This window comes from Lytechinus pictus, chromosome 2 (assembly GCF_037042905.1).
Source record: "Lytechinus pictus isolate F3 Inbred chromosome 2, Lp3.0, whole genome shotgun sequence".
Taxonomy (NCBI): Eukaryota; Metazoa; Echinodermata; class Echinoidea; order Temnopleuroida; family Toxopneustidae; genus Lytechinus; species Lytechinus pictus.
The window spans coordinates 7,026,843-7,035,650 of record NC_087246.1 but is presented as its reverse complement, the minus strand read 5'-3'; positions in this window follow the sequence as shown (position 1 = coordinate 7,035,650).

The following is an 8,808-nucleotide window of genomic DNA, read 5'->3' as shown; positions in this document are numbered from 1 at the left end:
GATATAGAGATGAATACTAGATGTTTATCTATTTTGGGAGGAGGGGATATTTTTTGGTAGATGTTTTCTGGTCTGTTCTTCAGGTAAGCTAGAGCTACAGTAGTTCAGTATTAAGAGAAGGAAAAATAAAAAAAAATTAAGAGAAGGAAAAATAAAAGAATCATTAATTTCCTATGGTCATTTATGGTACTGAATGCAGATATTACACATGCTACTAAATTCAATAGGTACATTATTTTCCAGAAGAAAAGCATTTTTCCATTTTCTACTCAATATATTTAGGTAAAAAAGTGGAAACAATATTGGAAGGAATATTTAATTTTTCAAAATTGAAGTAATTTTCTTCTCGTTTTATGACAGCATGGTATATGTAACTGCAAACTCCCACTAATTCAATTTCATACAAGTATAATTAATTTAAATAACTTGCTTGAGGAGGCAATGGATATAAATTTGGCAAAAAGTCAATGCCCCCTTTCTTTCTTTTCTACATCTGTCTGTCTTTATCTCTCTTTCTCTTTGAACATGTTGGGGAAAGAATAACCGGTTGGTTAGGGATGCATTACAATATCAAAGAATTGTGGCAGGAAATACCTGGGGGGAAAAATACAATACATTAATCTAGACAGACTTGATCATTAGAAAGAATAACAAGTAGCATATCTAGTTCGAGTAGTCAGACATCTGGCATTAATCCTTTGGAAATACTATACAGTGACATGGCACAATTAAATGATCCGTTAATCCATAGTGGTGAAGCTATGAAATAAAAATATTGACATAATCTAATCCAGAAGAACTATGAAATGATATGGCAGTATCTCTCAAAGATAAAAAACAAAGATGAATCAAATAAACTTTATATTCTCATCTTGAATATGATATACCTCGAGCCTTTCAAGTCAATTAGCAACAAGACACATACCTTCTCAACACAATATTCATATTGTTTAAGAGCTTTTCAAATCAATGAATATCATACCAACTTGAAGATATGATGATCAAACATTGAAAATTGAAGAAAAAAAAGGTTAAGGAGCAGTATCATATTCATGAGGGAAACAAAGTCTTTCTGAGTAATATTTTTTTCCTGGCTTAAAAAAAAGAATGATTCCAACAAAAAACTCACATAGACAAATGACAGCATAGTATCAGGTGGTACTGAGAAGCAGAAAGTCATTAAATATGGATGATGTTTGACAACGTCCTTTTAGTTCTCCTGTAAACAGAGCTTATCTGCATGATAGGATAAGCCCATGATCTACCCTAGATATTAACAGACAATAAATGGTGGAGTCCTGGCTGCAAGGGATGTACTGAACTAGTTTTATCAGCTGTTCCACAAGATGGGAGTGTCCCCTGTGGCATTTCTCAGTCATTTCGCTAATGCACAATACACAGAAAGCTCTGGAATAGACAGAATCACTGGGCATGCTTACCGAGTGGGAGTCAAAACTGTTGTTTTAGAGATATTACCTTTGTCAGGTTGCAAATAAATACATTACTAAACTCCAAGTATGACATCCTTTGTTTCAATCAAAAAAGTTTTCAACTGTACACTGTGATGCATACAAGAACAAAATAGCATCTCGTTCTACATTCAACAACCGCTTCTTAGTTAACGCATACCACAGTCACTAGTATTACCTATTATGATTCATATCCTGACATCATTTACTAAGAAGGGAAAATGGTTTTGAAAAGCAATTACCACTCTCCTTGGTCAGCCAACAATCTCAGTATCCGTACTCTGAAATTCAAGTACCTTTTGGCATGGTGCTGAACAATTTAAAGTCACTCAAATTTATCAAAAATAATGACACTTAACATGCCTAAAACAGCAGTAGTATCCTCTTGATTGTTATTAATTGTCATATTTAGATCCCCATTGAATTGGCCTGGTTTCCTATCATGCCAAAACTGATTGAGTTGTTGGAGAGCAATTATACTTTCAACATCAAAATATGAACTCATTAAGGAGAAGTATTAACTTTCATTTTCTACTCTTGAATACATGAACTTTATATTGAATAGTTATGAGTGATCAAGTGACACAGATTGAAGTGGTATATTTCATATCTCCTGCCCAAACACTAAAGTCACATGGAAATTACACATTAACAATAAGTTTGTCCTAAATAATTTCCCTTGTCAATTCTGGCATTGCAATGCAATTTGCTCTGTATTTTTATGAAACTTTTTTTTTTTTAATTCAGGAATTGGGTTGGTGCTGTATAAAAATCTTACAGTAATTTCCCAATGAGAATAAAATGTATCAGTATTAAAAAACATCCTTACACTCTTCGAGGAAGAACAAATGAAATTTAGTTTTTTTTTTGCTATATTTTCTCGATGAAATCGTACATGCAATTTTCACAACAAAATAAGTGTTTTCTGGAGACCACCATTTGTGAGCTTGAACTATGTTTCCAACTCGAAGTACCCCCTTTCTATTTATAGACATTGAGTTCCCTCTAAAATCCCTGGGGGGGGGGGGCAGTCAAATATATTGCTGTACACACGCATGACCAAGGAATTTCCAAACACCCCTAAACGAGTGTTTCTCTGTGTGCAAAATAATTCTCTAAACAAGTTTTTCGCGGGCTTTATCTGCACATTTTGGCCCCTAAACAAGTTGTCGCCAAAATATGACCTCGGGGAAAAAGCTTGGGAAAAAAAACCTATCCTAAACACGTTTGGCTAGTCGTAAAAAAAAAGACTTTTGGGAAAAAAACATACCCTAAATACGTTTGACCCCGCGATTGACCATTGACCAGTCATTCAAAACCACTTTTTTCTTGAAATGCGTTTTTTTGGTCACGCATGTGTACAGCAATATATTTGACTGCCCCCCCCCCCCCCGGGCTAAAATCTCACAGTATAATGTCCTAACTGTCCATTAATTACCATTTTCTCCATCTTATAATGCTGTTTATAGTTTATTCCCCTATATACATCACCCATCATCCATCTCTATTATGGGAGGGCGGGGGTTAAGTCAGGATGTACAACCTTGCCATGACTTGGCATGAATAGGGTTTTTTACATATACATATATATGTGCACCTGAACAAAAATTTGATTGTAATTTATTGGAGCATTGATCTTAACTGTGGATTATTGGTAATGACTCCTATGATCAGCTGGAAATTAAAGGCAGGTTAAATAAACAGGGAGAGGAGACTGAAAATACCATTAAAAAGTATGTGGACAATAAACTAGAGACATGACATACATTGTAGTATTAAGAGAAAAAATTGAATTATAATCATGGAAGGTTTTTATTCAATCATCACGAGTTGAGACAATGACATAGTAGGTTATGAAGAAACATTGACAATTTTGAAGATCCTGAACATTAATTTGTTTTCAATTCTAATATGATCATTTGAAATTTCATCAAGGCTTTAACCCTTTAAAAAAAATTAAAAAACCTTTAAGAAATTAAAAACACCCTTAAAAAAGGTTGATATCATCCCCAAAGACACCATGATTCCAATGATTTAATTGCATGATATAATTCACCAGTTCATGCATGCTCTATGACGGCATTGCCAAGGCACTCAGTGAAAATACAACAAAATAGAGGGGGCACTTTAAGGCAGGTATTATGACGAGGCAGTATATTATCTCTTGATGAAATTAAAGCATAATTACCAGCAGATATGCTCTAATATGAATTCCTGAACACAGGAAACGGGGTGCCGAAATATGTGTAATCCATCCCACGACACCAAACAACTTCAAGAGATCGTCTGAATTCGATACGATCAAAACTGGAATTATTTCTGGGTAGATGATACAAATGGCTGGCTGAATTAGGATCATTAATCCAATTTGCTGCATGAAATATGACCGTCAATCCAAATTTACTGTAAGAATCTCACAAATGTGTGTTCACTGGAACATCTCTGAGGAATGCTGAATAAACTTGACGGTATTTTTGTAACCTAATAAATAGACATTGCCTAAGACTGCCATCGCAATCTCTATCGGGCATCTTCCTCATAATTGAAGGAAGGAAATTTTGGAGATTAATCTTCGTGGGGGTATATTGGGGAAATTTATTAAGTCTTAATTGCGTGACTTTGAAGACGTAAAATTCGATAAGAGCCTTGTAAATGCCAGGATGGGTTAAAGCAAGAAAAGAGGGCAAGGGACAATTTTGTCTTGGCGATGGTTAAAAGTAAAATGAAGACATGACCATGTGTTTGTACTTTATCATGATGGTAGCATGAAGATGTAAGATTGTATGTTACTCCCTTAGAGGCCTTCTCACTTATCAATGCATGGTGGGAGAAGGGGTAGGAACATGAGGTCATTAGATGTGCTACATTAGGGTTCTCTAATCAGTAGACTCATCTGGTCTCAGAAGACACTACCTTAAACTTTACTTTTACAGTTACATCTATGAGTATTTTCTATGAAGGTATAGCCATACAGGTAAGATTCAATAAGCTCTTGATATGTTACACGTTACACTCATCAAATGATTACAAGTTGAAGCTATAAATAGAATGAAGAATGAATAATGTATTTTCATCTATCATACTCCTGAATTAAATCATATCTCTTATCTTTGTTTGCAAGGCCGAAATCATAAGTCATCTTCTAGGCTTTAAAGCTATAATGCTAAATTGTGATGACTAATATGATTTAACCATTCCTACTTGTAGAGCAGGATACTCCTTGAATACAATTAGAAGGGAATGCCATTTTATTATCTTGTTCTATCCATCTCAAAATTTACTTGAATGATGAAGGCCCAGTAGGGTCCAGGCAATATATCTGATCAGATCAACTTCAATCTCCCTGTATATATCAGCACAGATTGTCTGCTTAACATACCAGGTCAATCCTTTCTTACCAAAATAAACCCTGTTCCTAAAGAATGGATGCCCTCTCTTGGAGATTGAGGTGTATTCCTAAGGAATGTTTGCACCGCAAGGTGTGTGGGTGAAAATACTTTCTGATAGAAACAGCGCTCGGAGTGAATAAATGGCATGTGGGAATTGTAGGAGGTAATCTCATTAGTGAGGGCGGTATATGGCATAAACCTCATGAGAGTGCTGGAAGGTCTTGAGGGGTTTGTTTGGAGGAGATCGTTCCTAATCTTCCCAATATCCGCCTCCTAATCCTAGACTGCAGTCCCTGTGGCCTGCTTACCATCATCAACCATTCCCTTCCTACATTGAATTTACATTCATTTAGAATGTATTTTTTTAATGTAAAAAATAATGGATTTAACTGCTTTCTTGGTCTTTAGTGATATCATTTTAATTTTAAAAGGTGCCTGTCACCATCAGGTATCAGCCTGTCAAGGATCTTCCTCTCTTTACACCCAAAATACTTGTTGAAACAACTCTCTTGCTAATAATAAAACTGTTCATCATTCACCATCGAATGACTCATGATCTACTTTTATGTACATGTATCCCAATCTCTCTATTTTTTAATATGTTTAATGAGATTGGTAATGTTTTCAGGGAGAAACATGCATGCTCAGCCCCACACATATATCATGGTGTCTTGTAAAACCACATGGGATTAAGTTGTTGTGAAGAGTCTGTCACTACTGGGCCGATCCCATTAATGCCTTAGATTTAGTTCTTACATACACAACACCTGTTCTACTTTCTTTTCCTGTCACAACCGTTCACTCCCGAGACCGAAGCACCCCACTCTACGTGCCCAGCCTGGCTGGTACAACGACAAGGGAGTTACGCTAATGGGGATGGGGTTAAGGGTCTCTGATCATCATACGTAGGGGTTGGTAAATCCCGCCTGGCCTTCGGTGCTGATACGGTGTGAGATCCCGCTAATGCTACGACAAAGCCTGCTTGGAATCCACCTTAATGCAGATGCATAACAAACGGTGGAGAGTGAGAGAAGGCTATGGTGTAGACAGACGATTTTAGAACAGACAGTCATCATCTTTGAGGTGATCTTAACTTAGGATATGGGGAAGGTGAGAGGAAAGACGCAAGTGAGTAAGGAAAACAAACGTGCTTCAAAAGTACACCTTAACCCCAGTCAACCACCTTCTCTGTGCCTCTATTTCACTCTTCCTAACTCTATTTTGCTTCTCTTTTGCAGTGATGTTCTTTTTTTTCTTCCAACATTGTGAGGTTCTTTTTGCCTGTTATTTTCATGGATGGAACCAAAGACAGGAACCATCTTAAAGAGGGTGATGATAGACTCTATCCTACCACACTTCACAAGATGCATCACCAAGGGATTCCTCACGATATTGGATGAATAATTTTACCCCAAAATTGAGGATTAGGAGAAGGTTGTGGGGTAGCTTGATATATAAGCGCCCTTTCTTTCTTCCTTTCGGCCTCGCTCGGAAGCGGATTAACGCTGGGGTCGACTTACAAACTGAAACATTCTGTCGGCAGCTTGTGTTGTGGGGCTATCAATTGCCAGAGCGAATTACAGGAGCGCTACATCTCCATCTGCCGTGACACGAATAAACAAGACAACAAATAAATGTGAAAGTCCACTGAAAGCGGCGTATTGATTGATGGCTGGTAAAGTGCACTGCCAATACCACTCTCAACAATACTTTATTTAGATTGAGAAGACTTCTACGTCATACTTTACCTACACATAACCCATTTCAAATTCAATTCTCTTCTATCTCATGCAAATGACCTCGGTTGTGTTATTGCAGAATGTCAGAATGTGGTCATCAAGTGGACCGAACAAAGAACACACTGAGCATGAATATTACCTTAAAAAGCTCCCATTACATCCCATAAATTTTCTACATATATGCATGAGCCATCTCACAGCTATTTTTGTTTTTCGTCTTTACCATCAAGCTACTGATCTTATTTCCAAGCCCTGCTTAGCAATCACGTACACCTTGGATATTTAAAATAGTTTCCAGATAACGTTGGAATGAGAAAATTTGCTGCGTAATTTCATTTCACATGATACAAATTGTCTAGTTACACCACGTCATGTTCAATATTCAATTAAAGCTTAAAACTCAGTGTCGAGGGTGCATTTCTTTCTGTCCCACTGAGGATATCCACAGCTGTCTACCTTGTTTGTTTATGTTATCACCATGGTTGCATCAAATTAGCCCATGATGAGTAACCAAGTATGATAATTATTGACAAATGCAAGCCCCTATGGAAGTTCACACGCAACACTGATTCGAGATAAATCTCAATATACACACATAATCACGATAAATTAGGGAGTCAATCATTTCATAAACCCCTTCCCACCTCACTCATCAAATTAGCATGTAATGATAATTTTCCCCTTTCCTCTCAGAAAAAGCAATTAATTTATCCCTGGCTCCCTGCCACAAAAGTGTCTCTAACTTGTAGCATCTTACTTTTATTTCTTTATGAAAACTGTTGCACTTCATAATTCAATTTGGTAAGACAGCTGCTTAAGAGCTAATCACAGATAATTTGCCACAAAAATGGAACCACGTGATCAGATGGGCTCACGTATTTCCTCCTCTCAAATGTTAGGGAGAGTAACCGGGGCAGGGCCCACAGAGGCGACGTCAACAGGTGGCAAACATACCAAACCCCTCGTCTAAAGTGACTTGATAAAATGAATGTGATTTAGACCTGGCATTCATGTTTCTAACTAGACTTGATAAAAAGAATCATCACCTCTCTTTGATTTGCAGTGTCAATTTTTTACACTGAAAAATACATTCCTTGGGTTATATCATTTTATTCATCACTATGTATTGAAAGTTGACAGCCTGAAAAACAAAGGACCATGTTGGATCCAACAGATCTTGTAACATCTCTACACTTAAATAAGCTCTTTTGATATAATTTTCTCATTTCTATGAGTCACAAACCAGTGGAAGAGGTGATAACATAATCCATAGATGATCTGCATATCCTTATCGTTTGCTTCTAGAATATGAATATGGCTCTAAGTTACTCATCTGTCAATAACACACATGAATATAACTTTAGAATCTGAAAAGCTGGATCATGATTCATTATTTCTGTAGTGTGCAAAGAGAGTGCAAATTGCACATCTGGTAGAAGAGAATTACATAATGCTTCAGAAATAATACAATCCCTTTTCAGCCTTTCTTAAGTTTCTGTTGTCATTCCGTTTCTATAACTGATGTGCTTGCTGAGATGTGTACGTAAAAAAATAACCTCTGAAGCAAAAAAATATAATTTCTTGAATTATATTACAGATGCTGCAAGGAGAAAGAATGGCATCATGACTTCCCTCACTGCTGTTAGTAAGATGTCTAGTAATAAAAAGTTTATCATGTGTGTAGCTGAGAACTTCAGAAAAACCATGGATAAAGATCACACCAAATTTTGATATTCTAGAATTGGTAGAGTTTTCCATTTGTTGATTTGTTGTTAATATGATTGACATTAATTACTCCTGAAAAATGTACACTTATATTCATACTTTGTTTCTATTTAAATTGATTATATTGTACTTGTTTTATTCACGTTCTGTTTAAATTGTAAAGCGCTTAGAAACTGTTGTATTAAGCGCTATATAAAAGCTCTATATTATTATTATTATTAGAGTTACTATACAAAATAGAGAAAATACTGGTTTGTGGTGATAGTTATGGGTCCTTCTTACCAAGTGCCTGCCCCCTATCAATCTGCCTCTCATGTAGATATTTGAGAGGGAGGTTGTGGTGTAGCTATACTTATTCCATACCTTTCTATCACATTAATGATAGATGGTAGTGTTTAGTAGAACTGTAGGTCCACTATCCCACCGCTGCCACCAATAATTGATGTGGAATCCTGGTTGCAAGACATGGCATACCCTGTCAATGGA